At 38.5% G+C, this 17806-nt stretch overlaps 1 protein-coding gene across 1 annotated transcript in view; it reads left to right on the forward strand.

Moving 5' to 3' along the window:
• The window catches only part of aff2 (AF4/FMR2 family, member 2), a 170351-nt gene that overhangs the window by 22763 nt on the left and 129782 nt on the right, over positions 1-17806 (forward strand). The window lies entirely within an intron of this gene.

The following is a 17806-nucleotide window of genomic DNA, read 5'->3' on the forward strand; positions in this document are numbered from 1 at the left end:
TCATATGACTCAAAACATTGATCAGTTGTTGGATTGGTAAAATTTGCGAAAGTTGATACAAGTCTGTTTGGGTGATTCAACATTGAATTCTCATCAAAAGGATAAAAGCATAATTTATCTGGCGACCATCACCTACTTTCGCTTCTTTGACAGTCTCACCTTTATCCATGTGCACTCCATCAACCTCCCACCATTTCCTCTTTGACACTCGAGCTCCATTGAGGGCTTGTTTGCTTTGCTCCTACTGCTTGTCTCACTTCATGTTCCTGCCCATTCATTGACAGTGATGAGAGCAAGTCCAAGGGGTCCACTCAAGATTTGCTTCAAAATCCCCATATTAGCCGTATTGTAATCCCGCAGGCCGCTTGCGAAGAAGAGAAAAGGGGAGGTGTGTGTTTTAGCCACTGGGAAATTATTAGAGGGTCTGAACGTAGACAAAGAGCGAGATCTGCTGGGTGGTTGGAAAATATATTCCAGATTTGAATATAGACATTAAGGGGTACTTTATTAAGAATGAATCGTGCCACTGATTGCGTTGTTCATTTGCATTCCTTGTTGGAACGCTAAAGGAATTATGCAAATCGTGTAACTGTTCAAACGGGCGAAAGAAATCTGTGCTGAATGAAGTGATGTGTGATTTTTTACTGGGACGGTACAGCGGTGCCTTTTTTAAATGTAAGAGTGTGCGTGATTACCCGGTTACAATACACGTCTCCATCATTGCTGACATTATCTATTATAAAGGCACCCTAACATGCATTGGAGGGAAGATGACTTTAAGTTGCAAGGGGTCATATGGTGGGAACACATGTTTTTCTATGTCTTTGGTGTTTTATAAATTGCCCATGCATGTATTAGACATGTAATATTTAGTTTGAACAAAAGATGCACTCTGTCTTTAAGCGAATGCTCACAAATACCTGCCTGAAACGGCTCTTGTAACCAGACAAATCTACGTCAGTTTGTGGTATGAGTTGCCTAAAACCGCCCAAATATATATACACCAGTAAGATTGGCGTACCGGTCAGCATGATTGCTTTGTAATCTGATGTTCAAAATATGGGAAGAGGCGTTACATTTCCGTCACACGCTTGCATTATTCGACCAATCACTACGCACTGGTTAACTGGCAAATCATAGCGCACCTCGTTTTTCAGAGTGTTGAGCTTTGTAAAAAAACCTGCACGTTTCAGAGAGGCGGGGCAAAGAGGAGATACAAACATGCCTGGTGTGTGGAAAATACAGCGTTTTTTTACCTTAAATCCTGTATACACACTGCATTACTTCTAAAACAAAGGATTATATTTGTTTCAGCCGTGTCATTTGACCACGTTAAGTGTAATCATTTAAAAATTACAGTACTTGTGGGTTAAAAGTATAAAAATATATCCATTTGTAGTTGTGTATTTATAATTCATTTTAATGTAAGTGGACTTGCACAATCACAGACCAATAACCTCCACCAACATGTGCAAATCCATTCTTCATCCTCTATAGAGAATCAAGTCAAAGTTGAATAAAATCCCCTGGCATTTGTGTAATGGAGGGTTTTAATTAAATTGCGAGTGCGGGCCTTAACTGGTGCACACACACACATGCACACACACACACACACACACAGAAACAAACAGATTGTGGTTGTTTAGGAACCACTATGTGGCGAATTATCAGTTCCTGTGCAGTTGAAGTTGGAGGGTCTCGCCCATAATACTAATCTCTTATTTGTCTTCACTCTCCCTTGATAAAGTGGCTGTCCGTTGTTTTTCAGTCTTATCAGGATCTGTTCCGCTGTGGGTGTTTTTATAGAGTGTTAGGCATCTGTTTAAATAAGTGTCACTGTTTATTAATTAGCGTGTGATTCTTCCTCATGTTGCAGGTTATAATGTCACTCATAATCTACTGAAATGAAATAAAGGTCCAGAAGAAATGAGTTTAATTGACAAAAGCAATGATTAGACTTTGATCAGTCATTTACGTGTACGGCCCATTCTTACTTATAAGCATCATCATAGTCTATTAGTTCAGTATTATCAATGTCGTCTATTTCAAGCTCGCTGTGAGAGGAGCGATCTCATTTTAACAGCAGTGGGAGGTTGATAAGAATTACCTGGTTTATTATTCACCTGTGTATACCTTGGAGCTGTGCTTAGATGAAAAGTTTTAATTTTTTCCAGAAATTTAGAAAAAAAGCTGTTAATAATATATTATATTATTGATGTTTCTAATGTAAAATAGCATAAGAGAGATTTATCGTCATTATTGTTTTTTTTCTACACGTTTTGCTGTCCCACAATAAGATACTTTTGCGGTTTATTTGTCAACTACCCATATAAATGAAAACAACATTTATATATACCAACAATCTTGTGTCTCTTATAATGTGTTATATAATATATATAATATACAGTTCTAATAAATGACAATACTTCTCTTTTAGAATTTTCAACAGACAACGCATATTTTGCTTTTAGAAGCTATCGGTAAGTCAGTTCAAATTTGTTAAATATTTTGATTAAATTCTCTTAACTAGCACAGCTTAACATTTGCGCTGAACCATGGAAGTTTCCTGTGAGAATTGTATATATTTAATATGGACTTTTATTATAATTTACAATATAATTTCTTTATTTTAACAGTTTGTGGGCCCCTTAGATAACATTTGCAAGTACATTCATGTGCCGTCCACGAGTGTATAAAATGCTTAATGCTATAAAAATGCAATTAAGACATGTGAAGTCTCCTGATTAAGCATTGTGTATAATATTAATGAAACAGTAGTGCTTTAATCCCAAAGCATTTATTACAGCAGTTTAAAAAAACTGTGTTGGTCGTGCGAACGATTTAAATAAAACCACTTAGTTCAGAATCAATTTCTGTCAGCAGTACCAGAGTTAAAGAATGAAAAATAATCCAAGCAGTTTACCCAAAGTCATGAATAATGCACGCCGGCGTGAAAGGTTTCCCCGTCGCCCATTCATATGGCTTGCTTTATGTACCAGCTTTCATTGTCTTTGCCAATAGCGGCGCGTGAGCCAAGATATCTAAAAAAGCCCCCGAGTGCCAAATGAATCCAATGTGGCTCCGGCTAGCGCTATTTTTTTGTCAGATCCTGCCTGGCTTCAGACTCGATCTCAGCGGTGACACATACTTTCCTTCTCAGCAGCTTTTCTTACCCCATGTGGTGGACATTACCCTCAGACTGACAACTTCTCCAGTTTCCTACAGACCCGGGCCCTCGATGTGTGTGATGCCAGATGACTGTTATTAGGACCTCTCTGTAGTATGAACGCTGAGCTTTGAAAGGTCACTGGAAAAAAACACTTTGAAAAAAGACAAAGGGCGAAAGAAACAAGAGTTGGCTGCCAACAAGGCTTGTGCTAATAGCACAATAAAACAATACTGTTAAGTGGCCCCTGAAAATAATTGCAGATCTCTGTTTTTATTTGCGAAGGCTCCCGGGTAATAAACTGGGTAACATTCGGTGCTAGCTGTAAAAGTGTTCGGGCAACGAGTGGAAAAGGAGCACGCTGGCCTATTGACTATTTTTTATTTGGGGGATGAAGGGATGAGAACATGTTTCTGCTAGAGTATTTATTAGAAAAAAGACTTTCCCTTTGTTTTGAACAGTTTGTGTGGTCTAAGAAAAGGACTTGTTAACAATCCATCAAAGCATACTTTTGATCATTCGTCTCCATTTTAATTAAGCATTCACACTTGAAAGCCAAACCAATCTTCTCTTTATGTCTATAAATGTTATTTGGATCATCCGCCCAGAAATTTAATTCTGTCAATATTTGTAGCTCCTGGCTGTATAACAAACACAAAAGATTCTCACATTCAGACTAGAAATGTTGTGCCTTGTTACGTGATACATGAGAATCAATGTGTTCAGTGAATTAACAACAAAACTGAAGAGAATTTCTGTGATGCGAAAAAATTTGAAAATGCAAATGCACAAATGTCATTTCAGATGCATGGTGGAGTGGAACATATTTTTCTTGTCTATAAAGATCTATATGAATATACCTTAATACATACTCTTGTATGTTCTTCAAATACAAAACAGAAATGACATAATGATAATTGAAATCATTTTGGGATGCACTATTGCATGAACTATGGGTAGATGTGTATTCTCCCAGAACCAGCATGCTCTTAACTCTTGTGCTGCTTAAAAAGAAATCAAGACCATATAAAAGCAAATACCCAGTATTTTACAGTAAAAACTGCGGAAACTGGCCTTTGAGTTGTTACATTTGATAAAAATAGAGGCAAATTACCCAAGGTTACTTAAGGACATAAATATTACAGATGAACTAAACACAGCTGCAAAATTTCACTCTCCTGGATCTTTTTTCTTGTCATGCGCTGTCGTCGTTTCTTTTTTGAAAAGCCCAGTCAACTGTCTCCTTTACTCGATGAAGTGTAAGAGAGTCGTTATCTGAAGATTAGTGACAGTATCAAGTTTTTGCACCGGGGACCCTTGGGGTCAAAGGACTTGGCAGGCCATTGGCTGCTCACAGGGGCCTGTAGCTGTAACTTGCCACGCCACTATGACCTGAACTGTTGGCCTCACTACAATTCGACACCAGAGAGAAGGGAAGCTTTATCAGAGCCACTCTCCGGGACTTACTATTGACACGGCGTATCTGATCCAGTAATCCTTCTCCAATCATCTAGCCGTTCCTCTCTTGCCTTGCAAATACTCCAGTAGTTTTTGCTATCCTTGAGTTTTTATTTATTTCTTTATTCTTAACGCAATGCATTTGTACATATGGATTTTTTCTGTTTGATTGATTTAACCATTTTGGATTTATTTTATAATCTATGCAAGATAGTGAAATCGGTTTGTAATCCAAATGTGCAAGTAGTCTTAAAGAGTTTGACATATACATTTAACACCCTTCTCAAGGAAACAGCCGTATATTAGCTTAGTCCATAAGAACTGGAATTCAGGTTCAGTGCACCCATTCAGACATGTTTTGGAACCAGGTTATTACATACTGATTAAAGCCGGCATGAATGGTTCTGTCAACCCTTCGTGCTCTTCTGCCACTCGCTGGAATTAGCAATTCAGACCCATAGTCTGCCGCTTTGCCCTCTGAGAGTAGGAACATTTTGTTCCCCTTTTCAAAGAATCAAACCCTTGTGAAGTAACGTTAGCGATTATACAGGGCTGACTTTGGAGATTTCAAAGTCTTGGACTTGTCTTTATTGAAGATGTCGGCTTCCATCAGTTAATTAATGTGAGATAAAACCAAATCCTTTAATTAAGAGCTAATTCCTTTTTATTAAGATAGACACGAGTGCTTAAGGAAACAAAACTGTATTTGTCCCATTCACTCTGTATTTCATCAAGTCCTTTCTTTGAAAGATTGTCTTTTAAGATTTCCCTTTGCCGTATCGGCTCTCTGTCAAGTAGTACCACATTTTTGAAAACCATTTGTAAGCCAGGAGTATACGTGTGTGCCTGCTTATCTGAATTTGGCTATTCGAAAAATTTGACAGCGGGTTCAAGGCTTGATTGCTTGAAGGACAGGATTTTGGACGAACGTGGACTTTTACCATTTTCTCTGGCACGGGTTTCAGGATCAAATGAATTCTGGGTGCTTCAGAGAAAACCAGCGCCCTAGTCAAACACAATATATATATATTTCTGCAGGGATTTTTTGAATGTAATAGCACTGTTTTATTGCTAACCCACATGGTTTTGATTGTGGCGGCGGACCATTTGCTCCTACAGGTGGAGAATTTAATTTTTTTCTGAGACAGCAGTGACTACACCCTAAACACACTAATCCGATGGTATTAATGCTTAAAACATAGGTCGGGGCAGATCTCCAGATCAAATGAGTTTTAACTGTAATTGTTGTGAACAATGAAAAGATTGTCTCTTTAGCCTAGGGGTATGTTGCTGTCAATCAATTGTAAGACAAAACAATTACTTACACTTTTTTAAAGGGATAGTTCACTCAAAAACACAAATTCTTCATCATTTATTCACCCTCATGTCGTTCAAAACCTGAATGACTTTCTTTTGGCCTCAGTCCAGTTCGGAGCATCAGAGTGACTTGCGACTATATGCGTGACATAGAGGAAACGCTTGTACAGTGTCATCTTAAATCAGTCTATTGAGGCTGACAGGCCCAACTTTTATAGACTCATTTAGACTGTCTACTCAGAGTTTCTCCTCATTAAAACCATTCTCTGGTTCTTTGATGAATTCGGTTTGTTTTTCCACCCGAAATAAATGTTAGAGGCTTCACAGCCTTTTCACAACTGCGTCGACTCACTAAGGAGATCGCTATGAAATACAACCCACTTGTAAACAGTCCAAACAAGTGTTATGAAAATCTCAATTTACCATCCATCTGTTCAAATACATGTTCTTAAAGGCAGGTGGGGGGCAAGTGGAGTTGGGCGGCATTGATCTTTAATGACCTTGTTCAGTTATGTAGACAAATTCAGGATGTCTGAAGTAAGATTGAAAAAAAGTGTTTAAAGGCCATGGAGTGTATTTTTTTATTTAGTTTTGAGCAAAACTATTGATATTATTGGAGGCAAGACAGCATATCTGTTCAACTAACCTTCCCTCAGTCTGCACAATAGGACTGAGCCGCTGTCATGGGCACCCACTCTTGTTTTGCAAAGTATTCCTCATTTCTGTATTTTTACTTTTTTATTCAGAAATTGGAGTGTTGTCGCAGCCCAATCCAATAGACACTCCAATGGCACTTGTGCATGAGTGTGCCTCAGCATTTTGATTGAAATGAAAGAATCTATCTTTCCAAAATAAATACAGGTAAATCACCCCTCGTAATTTTGGCTCTCAAAGTCCATTAGTGGTAATTTAATAAATAAACATGCCTCATTTGTTCGCGTTATTGGTAGAGGCCCACAGCTACGGGTCTCGCCACTACAAGGCGATGTTGTAATCCGTGTGACTCGGCTCATGGCAGGCCACACGCTGAGACCGTGAGTGAAAAATGGATGGAGTTCCTGGCATATTTATGCGAGGGGACGGGAGACTGCAGACTAATAAGAGAGAGGCGGTGGCCCCCGCTGATGTGTGAGGCAATATCCTCCTGTGGTGCACGGCCCCTCTCAGGGGACGTCTCTTTAAAGGACGGAAGCAGAGAATGGAAGAGAGAAGACGGCTGGCCTGCTGCCCTCTGAAACCTCAGTCCCATCTTCTCTTCAATGGCCCTGATCACCCAGCTCTCCCCTCCTCATGGAAACGCTCACATTCGGCCTCGGCGAAATGATGCGTTGGACGGGAAGATGGGATGGGGGTTGATTTTTCCTGGGAATTGAATGTGACAAAACAGAACACATTAAATGGTGTTTTAACTTTCTTTAGATTTTATCATTTGTTTCTTAAGAGACAGAAAGAATAGGAGAAACTGGATCAGTTGTGCTTTTAAATAAAGTGTTTATATGATGGGTGTTTATAAAGGGGGGTCTTAAAATTGGAGCCAGTTAGAGAGTGAATAAATGTGTTTCATAAGGTCACATTATAATTGGTATCACCAAATTCTTATATCATGGTGACGATATATGTTATTATTTTTCCCTGCAATTTAATGAAACTGTGTTTATATTTTAGCAACCATGTGGAAATACTTCATTTGCTTTCCGGATAATCCTGTGAAAAAAATGAACCATTTTCACACAAATCGCTCGTCACTAATCACTTCATTTCATTTGATTAGTTTTACATTCTAATTGAAACTTGATGGACACAAACCAAAATATATGATTATTTGTAACAAACAAATTGCAATTAGGTTATAGGAATTAAGTTAAAAGACTCAAAACAATAGAGACTAATATAATAAAACGGTTTGTTGAAATTCCTTGTTGTAATTTAATGAAATTTACTTAATTTTTATATATACGCACAACAGTTGCCATAAAGCGACCATATTCCCCAGAAACCATAATTCAATTCAGTTTTACTTATAAAGTGCTTTTTGCTTTACATAGATTATAAATAAAAGGAAATAATAATAATATATTCTAGATAAATAAAATACAGTAAATTACATGGTATAATTGCAAGTTATTCTCTATGCCCATTAATCAAACTAAACTGTAATAAGTACAATATTGGATTGTATGAAACTGTCAATAATTAGCAGCTATAATCCATTTAGCATTTATTTTACATCTTGATATGTTTAGGAATCACCCTGGTGTTAACAATGTAAAGCAGCCTGCATAAATATTTGGTATTGGTATATGAACTGTATAGAAAAGCATTAAAATTTAACATGCTTCTGCAACACTGTAAACCCAGATAAGTTGGTAATTCTCAAACATTTTGGAGTTTTAGAGGTCCTTGGTTTAAGTAAGCAGAACTTTCAAATTTTGATTACTGTTAAGTTAAAGTTTTTACCAAATCTTAGCAAGTACAACTTAAATATTTAATTTGTACTTTTTATGACATTAGGTAGACAGAACCTAAATAACTAAAACACCAAAAGTGAAATTTTAAGGTTAATTGAACTAAATTCTTTCCTTGTTTTTATTTTACATATTTCTTAGTCTTAATAAGCATAAATCAAATACTTCGACTTATGCATCCCAAAATGAGCAAGAAGAGACTGATCCTAGAACTGGCATTACCACAGTTCCTGCTCACTGGTAACATATCCCACGTTACATTTTAAATGTAGCTTCGCAGAGACTAAGCACATGCACCACTCTTCTAAACAATGGTAACCACAAAACTGAAAAATGTGTCAAACTCATCTAAATATCTAACTGAACATTAAACACTAACAAGTCTTTATCTTTACTAAAAACATGTAAACAAATCATATTTAGTCTGACGCAAAGCATGCTGGGAATTGTAAATCCTTCTTGACCAATTGTGTTGAATAAACTTGATTAAAAAACAAAGAGTACAGTTTAAGTAAAAACTTCAAGTTAATCAAAAATAATCATAATACTTCACTTAAAAGTACAAAAGTGTTTCAGGAACTTAAAATATTTTAGTAAGTAGAACTTTTTTAGTTTACATTACTTAATCTGTTTGATTATTTTGAACATTTGGGTTTACAGTGCACCAGAAAGTAGCTATATACGTATCATTATACTGTCCAGCCATAGATAGAATCAATACTAAATGAACTGGACACTAATATATACTTAATAATGTTTTACACCTCTGCAGCTGTTGGGATTTCTGAGCCGGCTGTAATGAAATGAACATTATTACAGTGTGAATGAGAATGAAGCAGTGATAAAACAGTGTCCCTCGTGACTCTTCTGTCTGCTCGTGTTTTCCATTATCTCAGTGATAGCAGGCTGTGATTGACTCTACTTATATCACCTTGTTGCTGTCGGGCAGAAAAACAGTTTCGGCTCATTTATAGATCAATGATGTTTACCGTAATCAAGCGATACATTTTCTACTTGCAGACTTTTTCATTCTTCTAACCCTAAATCCATTTGATACTTACCTCTTTGTTCTCCATATATACCTGTACATACTCATTTAGCACAATTTCAGTCTCTGTTAATGCCTTGACTGTGAATTCCGGGGTGCGAAAGTCTTATTCCTGTCTAATCACACTAGCTTCCAACCGACAGGTTCCCCATTTCCATGGGAACCGTTGAAGTTACTCAGAATTGGTTCAACCTTATAGAAGCACAAAATTGGCCTGAACTCAGTCTGTTATTGCTGGGATAGGGTTTATTGGGGATTCGGAATTATAGGATTTTTGTTACAGATTCAGTGGATTTTCTGCTTAGCGTATGGTGCACTTGTACACGATGAAACTCTTTTGAGGAAGGTTTGTTCATAACATATCAAAGGGGGAAACAAAACCATCCAAATGATGTAACTATTATTCAGAAATGTTGTAAATGAATGATAGTGTTTTGAAAATGTAAGATGCACTCCAGCTATAATTATTTGAAGCCTAGATCAAATAATTAAATCAACAATGTGATGAAATGAATTTGAGGAAACGTAATGATTCCTGCAACTGAAAGCAATCACAAATGCATTTCACATGTGAATTGCGAGGGTCCCAGAAGTTCATTATTTTTTAAAGTTAATTTGAAATTTGCGCCTGCTAGATTTTGCCCACATGACAGAAATGGGGATTGAAGGGCCCGAGGTTTCATTTCCGTGCTCTGTGCTCTGGAATGAGAGATCAAAGAAACTCGTCTTACTTTACCACTACTACTATCCCTCTCTCTCTCTCGCTATCTCTCACTTTTCCCACATTTCTCTCTGCACATCCAGATTGAACCTTTCCTTTGTGTCATTTATTATTCAGACAAAATTACACCTATAGGTCTCATTTGATTTAATTTTTCATGTTACACAATTATGCTCATACATTGAGTCAATATAGATTTTTTTTTTAAATATTGTGTCATATAAATGTTGCTTTTGTTCATTTTTATAACAAATAGGCTATAGCTGGAAACATCATAGCACATTGTTGCTCTCTGTCAACATCAAGCGCAACAAACATGTTTTGTTCATAATCAAATTGAAACCTAGGAAGCAGTGAGGGACACACAGACAAGTTTTAGACGTCTCTTCCGGAGGAACGTCTGTGCGGAATGCTCCAGCTTGGCTGGACGCGTGTTGAAGAATATGGCTTATGAGGTCATTGTGGTCGTCTAGACGTGACTGCAACCACATTTGTTTTCAGCAACTTTGACAGACGCGTTTATTTAAGTGCGGCGACGCCAACCTCCGTGTCAGCGTAACAGCAACACCTCCACCCGCCAGAGAGACAACATACATTTTGACTTGAGTGTACCGCTAGAACACGAACTACGGTTTTTACTGTATGTGTGACATGTAGTGGTGAATTCAGGGATGAGATGTGTCAGAAGTTCTAATAAGTCGTTTTCATGAATACGGACTCATGTATCCATTGAACTGAAAAATAGTAAATTCACAAAACAGGAAGGTCTAAAAGTTCATTACCCAGCATTTGTTCCTGTCACGTCAGGTTAATATGTAATAAGAGGAACTACATGTGCCATGAACGAACATGTCTACCACAAAGTGAAACATGATTATTAAACATCAAGCTTTCGCCGTTGGGCTTCTTTCTGAAATGCAGCGTCTTCCACTGAAAACATGAAGACATTATGTCTCTGTGCAGTCAATGTAATTTGCCGTCTATCAGGAACGATTTCCATTGCCATGCAAAGTTGAACAAAGCATGATTAAAGACAAGCTAGTGGACCCTGGGTTCTCTTCAAGTGGATTTGCTTTGAAATCGGACACCAGTTTGAAGCATTCGGAGCGAAAACGACAACAGGCCGCCGGTGGATGATTGGAAGTTGTTGTTGGGTATTTAGTTGTTTTCTTGTTCTGAAAAAACCCACCAGGCTCAGGGGAGAATGTTTAGAACCAAACGCTGATTAACAATTGGTGAAACCACTTCAAAGGAATGAAGAATTAAAGCGTAAAGATGTCTGAGATCTGCTATGCTTGTGTGTTTTGTTTCCCCTTGTTGCTTATCATTCTTATGGTTGGTATTGAGGGAGCTAGTTTTCATAGTTTGTTTGTATTACATTGTTTACACAACATGAAAAAGTGCAAAGGTTTGTTTATCTTAACAAAACAGAAAGTAGTGCTATAGCATATCCGACATCACATTTGTTTCTGAGGAGGGTTTCAGTGGGTGAATAAAATGAAAATATGTTTGACCTACATCACACATTTGTCACAGTTTTCTATTTCCTCAAAGATCTTTATTAAGTCACAGAATGAAAACAGTGTTCCAGCAAAAGAAAAAAGTACTTTGATTGTATAACATTATTTACTGTTACTACGTAGTTTGGTATCACTTTACAAAAGTGTTGAATTTGTTTATATTAGTAAAAGGCGTAGTTATTTTGCTTATTGATAGTGTAATTTAGCTAATTTTTTACCTAAATCCAACCTTGTTGTAAAGTTTAACCAATTTTAATCACACAAGCATCATAAACAGTATTTTTTAGTGCATTACAGTATTACACCATGTCTACAACGGACGCGACCGGCACAACGCGACACGACAAAGGCTTGTTCTTCATGGGGTTGTCGTGACACATCCAGTGTAGACAAAATGTAAAATTAAAATGGGTTCTAAAATGTTCTATTGTCTGTTGGTGTGTGTGAGAATCCTCCTCTGGCTGAAAATGTGATGTTGAGTTCAGGTTATCAGATAGACGTCAGATGAACATGCCTCATATGTAGTTATTCAGAGGCCCGTCGACCTCTTCTGACTCGTACCTCATCAGCCTCTCCATCTCTCCTCCTGTTCCCCGCAGCAGCCGAGATCTGCCTTTGCATAATTACAGGGCAGGGGTTAAAAAGCGCTTTATGTGTCTCCAAACGACAGCTGAGCTTCAAAGCAAGAGATAATACGCACGTTTCTTTAAGGAGATATTTGATGCCCTCAGGCGCTACCTGGCACTTAGACTGCGACATTTTTGTTTGTTTATTTTGATTCCTGTTTCGTGACACGTTTATTTCAGTTATTTTCATTTTGGTTTTCGTAAACAGTGGCGCAGACATACGGGAGGCCAATTTTCCGATAAATTACCATCCAGAATCCTGCAACTCGAAATAGACTAAGATTAGATTTAAGTTCTTAAACGCACCCTGCATGGCGTTAACTTCAGCCGCAGATCTGCAATTATGTCGTAATTGTGGTAAATTCCTCTCAATGTGAATGTGAAATATGGAACATGAAGAAGACATTAATTTGAAGTCGGTGCCCATTAAGGGATAATCGACGTGCAGCTGCCATAATTTCCTCTCTCGATTATGCAGTCTGCCGAACGCGGCGATCAGCCGCTCTGAACATTACAGCGCACGGATCTGTACAGTTGACACGACATGGAAAATGGACATTTGTTTGGCGGGCTTTCGTAATGTCTGTTTGTTTCCGCTGTAACTCCCACTGAGGCTGACAGGGCCCGTGTTGTTTGCGGACACAGAGCTGATGTTACGGGGCATGCAGAGGTCTGTGCGCTAAATTGGGTCAAATCCTGGAAATGTGCCGGAGATCCTCCTGCAATATTCATGGCATGACATTTCAGACTCCAGACGTGCTTTCTAATTGGTCGACGCGGTTAATCATGGATCCTGCGTATTGCCGGTTGAGTCGTGGACAAAAGAAGATAGAGCGAATTAGAGACTGTGTGACAAAGGCAATTAAACAAATGAGGCAATTAAGAAAAAAATGAAATGTTATATTTATTGTAGATCACGGTGACATATTGTTTCTGTCATGATTCACTGGAGGAAATCTTAAGCAAGGCTGTTTTATTGAAATGCATGTGATATTGTGGTATATAAGTAGTTTATACTAGCACATTATTGTATTATATTGGATGTATCAGCACTTAACACTTCTAATGCATTGATTATACATAAAATAGCTTAGCAAAGGGAATATCATTTTGAGAAAAAAATGAAAAGAGATTACACTTGATTTGATACACAATGGCATCTATACATTATGCATTTAGATTATAATAGTGCCACAAAGAGCCCAAATAATCTTTGGGTTGCTTTATAAATTAGAACCCAACACAATCTAGTCTTGTATCTGAATTAGAACAGGACGTCTCAATGCCATTTAGATTGACAAATCGTGTGAATCGAGTCTATCACTTATCCGCTCTGCCCTGAAGGAAAGCCGTCCAGGAGAGTTAGCAACAGTGGTGGTTTGGGAAAGGTGAAGTGTGTTTTAGTCTCCATTGTGCAGCCAGCACTTCAGCAAATCCCGCCGAGCCTCTGCTAATATGAGCGCAAACAATGGCCTCCTTCAGGAAATGGAAAGAGTCCTGGAGGGAAGTGGTGTCAGTGGTCAGGGTGATAACCCGGCACCTAGCAATTACTGTCAGCGGTGCTCATTAATCTGAGAGAGTCCTCCTGCTCTCCCACCACAGGCTCTCCGTCCTTTACACGACACTCTGGTCTGGGTGACTGTTTCTGTTAGCTGAGGTGCAGTTTGTCTGAGGGAATGCTGAATTTGAACCCATTGGTAATGAAATGTTGTCAAAGAGTTGATATGATGCTGTTACTTGTCTAAAGCAAAGCACATCTCTTCAATTTAGGGATAGGCAATATATTAATATATTGTCTGTATATTTGGTATTATTTTTATTGCACTTTTATGTTAGTAACTCTGTAAGGTGCTCAGACCCTGTCTACACTAGTGCGTTTTTATTTGAAAACGTATCTTTTTCTCTCCGTTTTGGCCGTTCGTCCACAGTGAGACTACGTTTTTGTTGCTTTTATGAAAGCAGAATAGAAAGTGGATACATTTGAAAACGCTGTTTTTGCGTTGTAGTGTGGATGGGGTAAACGGATGGGGTTTAAAAACAATGACGCATTTTCCGTCCTGTGATGCAGCTGTTTTACTTACTAATGCGCAATTTTGTTTGGTAGCGGAGCATGATGATAGTTTCGCTTCATCAGCTTTATAGTCTTGTGTTAACCGCAGCAACTTTGTGTCTTTTTCAAACCATTCCTGAGCACTGTGTCATGCGTTTTTAGACGCAAAGATGCGTTCTGTGAGAACCGCTCCTAAGTTCTGTGTATTTGGGCATAGGTGCAGCACTGTTCATGCAACATTTGTGATGCCAGGGTGCCTCTTAAACGTCCGTTCCCAGGGCACATCAAAGTCATTATCCGTCCCTGAATAGGGATATCACATTAGTTAGCAAAGTATATTGTAATTTTTGCATTTTATTGCAAATGTGCATATCAAAATTGTTTGCAAAAAGTTGATAAAGTTAAACATATAGTCAAATTTTAAGGTTGATGCGGATAGTAGAGAGAGGCTGTGTCAGATGTGTGGAAAATTATACATAACAAGAAATAATGTGAAACATGTATGTTGGTTATGCTATTTTCATATAGTATCGTTGGTTATGCTATTATTGTATAACTGTCTATGTTTTGTGTCTTAAAATAACAAACTAATATGTAATTATCTCATTTTTCTTCAATATTGTGCCGCTCTTCTCCACATACCTGTGTTTAAAACATTAGATATATTCTCTCATTTTATGACTTTGTGCAGCGTTGATCAGATAATCACCAGGACATGCAGTGACTGAAAGATAATACTTCTGAATATTGTCTTCAAAATGTTCATTTATTATTTTTATTTAAAAGCACATCAATAGTGTATCATAATTTTATGTTAATGTTTGATTGTTTGTGTCCAGTCATTGGTCACTGGCTTAATGGGCACAGGAGGCTACCCATAGTACGTTTAGTTTGGCCTTTCCTTTTTTCAAACAAATGTAGAAAAGCAAATCATATTCACTACTCTTATGTCACAAAAAGCTGAGTAGGAAAAAAAGAAAGAAAAAGTGTAATCCCAACAGAGCGCGGTTGTTGCCTCAGGCTAGTCTGTCCCCCAGAAACCCCCCAGAATCCTCCTGATGAACGGCCGCTATCTTTCTCACATCAGTCTGGTCCAGGCAGAGAGAAATCCTGAAATAGACGAGTGGAGATATCCACCTCCTCTGTCAATGCCTTAATGCGAGCGATAAGCAGCTCCGTATAATTACAATCCTCCAAAATAATTGTAACAAGAGGCTAAACGCTTAGCTGTACTTTTAATTAGCCAGTGCTTCAAATTAATAATTGCCGCTTAAATCAGAAATCAGGCCCGCTGTTGTGCCGGCTGCAGCATTCTAATAACAGTGCCACTCGCTGGCTGTTTATTACATTATTTCGCTATAGGGGGGCTTTCACTGGAGGCTACACGGGGAGAAAGATGAGGGGCGAGAGAAGGGAGAGAGATGCAGGCGGTCTATTTGGTTATCTTTCAAATGCAGTCAAGCTCAGCTAAGATTAAATTCATTCGGTTTACTATGGATATCGCTGTTCATTTTTTCTCCTTCTTTGCTGTGGAGGGGTGGGGGTGAGGGGGGTGAAATATACGAAAGAATGGAAGTCGAAAACCGCCAGTGCCAACATAATCATCAGAAACATGAACGTCGCCATTTAATCCTTAGCACTGCTGGTTGAGATGTGCCGTGTTTTCAGCACAAAGATAAGACTCGAAATATGCAATTTTGGTAACAGGTTTTTGTAAGGACTGTATATAAAATGTCTTTTACAAATATTCTTGAATCATTCATAATGCCAAAAGGTTCACCTAATAGACTATTAATAGACTTTTATAATCAGTTACATGCAGTGGGAACCACAAACAGATTATGTTTTCTGATCAAAACACTTGATGCAACAATCCTAGGGTGTCCTGGGCAGTTGCTGGGGCATAACATAGCAGCTGTGAGGGTGCTCTAGGTGGTGACCAGCTGGTTTGGACCTCAGCATTCTTCCTTTAGTTTCTTAATAGACTAATTCAGCCCCTCACTCCCCAGCACAGCTCTCTGTATTTGTAGTGTAATGCAGTGTCAGGGGACCCGAGTGTCGCTGACAGCTATAAATTTGATCTATCGCGCCGCCGCGTGCCTCTGTCAGGTGCGCCAAGCGCGCTGACATAAAGATAACTGACATCTTTCTGTCTTCACCAGCGCCGTCAATCTCACGTAGCTGTATTTACTCCCACTTTTCTTTGTCACTTATTTCTTCTTCGGCCCCTCAGAAGCAGCACCTGTCACGGCCGGATGGGGCCTCGTTTTTCTCGCGCCGTTTCATCTCCTGCCTCCTGGAATCATTTTGTGATGGATTAAACGCCGTGGCGAAAGCCGCGGGACTCCGAGGTGTGCAAAGGCCGATTGAAGACGGGCCGATTCCAATTCTCCCGATTGGTGTGTTATTCATCACCACCTAAAACTGCGTGACCCGCTGGTGGTCAGGGAGAACTTCCCATTAGTGGGGGCTGATGAAATATGTGCTTGAAGTATCTCAGGTTTAAGTAGTGTTGACATAGGAAGAACGAAATTATTCTGTCACCAAAAAGTTTATACAATTGTAGTTATACATCTTAAAGTGAAGGAGACATACTATATATCCCTGCTGCACTATTTGTAAAGATGGATTAAGGTAGCTGTAATTTTTACTAAAGTACCATAGTTACCGTTTTGTAATTTCTGTCTTTTTTTTAAATAACAGGACTGGCTAATACAAATTGACCAGTTTACTGTAACATCTATAGCGGATGTTTACATTTTCTGATGAATATAGGAGTGGTGCTTTCCTATGCAAAAGTAATCATTGTGATTCATTTTGGTGTTGTAGGCTATTGTCAGCGCGATGCTATGCAGTTGTGTTGGCCCAGGTCACTGTACATAGGTTGGCACACTGTAGGCCTGTGAATTTTATCCATTTATTTTGTTGTTTAACTTGCAAAAAACTTGCTTTGTTCAAATCTCTAACAATCGCCTGCCTTAGTAACTGTAGAAATTACAATGTTTTAGTGAAAAGGATGATACAGTTTTGTAAGGGTGTGTGTACACAAAAGCGAATTTAACTATTTGTTGATTATTAGTAAATTACATACAAAGTCAGTGCCAAGACTCAAATAGATGCAAATTCACTGCCAAGCAACTGAAGTGATAAGAACTGGGTGAAGCAATCGCTATGAACCCGCAATATTCAACTTCGACTGAAAATGTCAACACGAGCATAAATTTGCATGACACGTTGTCATAGAAGCCAATCAGTGTAGAGCTAACTGACAAGTAACAGGAAAAACAAGTAATCACTTGAGTAATCTAGCCCAAGGAGCCCATTGCGAATATTAGCTTAGCGTTTGTGTGCTAACACCGTAAGATAGCAATTTGTTTGAAGCCTGTCTTAACAGTCTTGAGTACTATTTGTGAACGAATGAAGTAACACTTTCTC

This window comes from Triplophysa dalaica, chromosome 16 (genome assembly GCF_015846415.1).
Source record: "Triplophysa dalaica isolate WHDGS20190420 chromosome 16, ASM1584641v1, whole genome shotgun sequence".
Taxonomy (NCBI): Eukaryota; Metazoa; Chordata; class Actinopteri; order Cypriniformes; family Nemacheilidae; genus Triplophysa; species Triplophysa dalaica.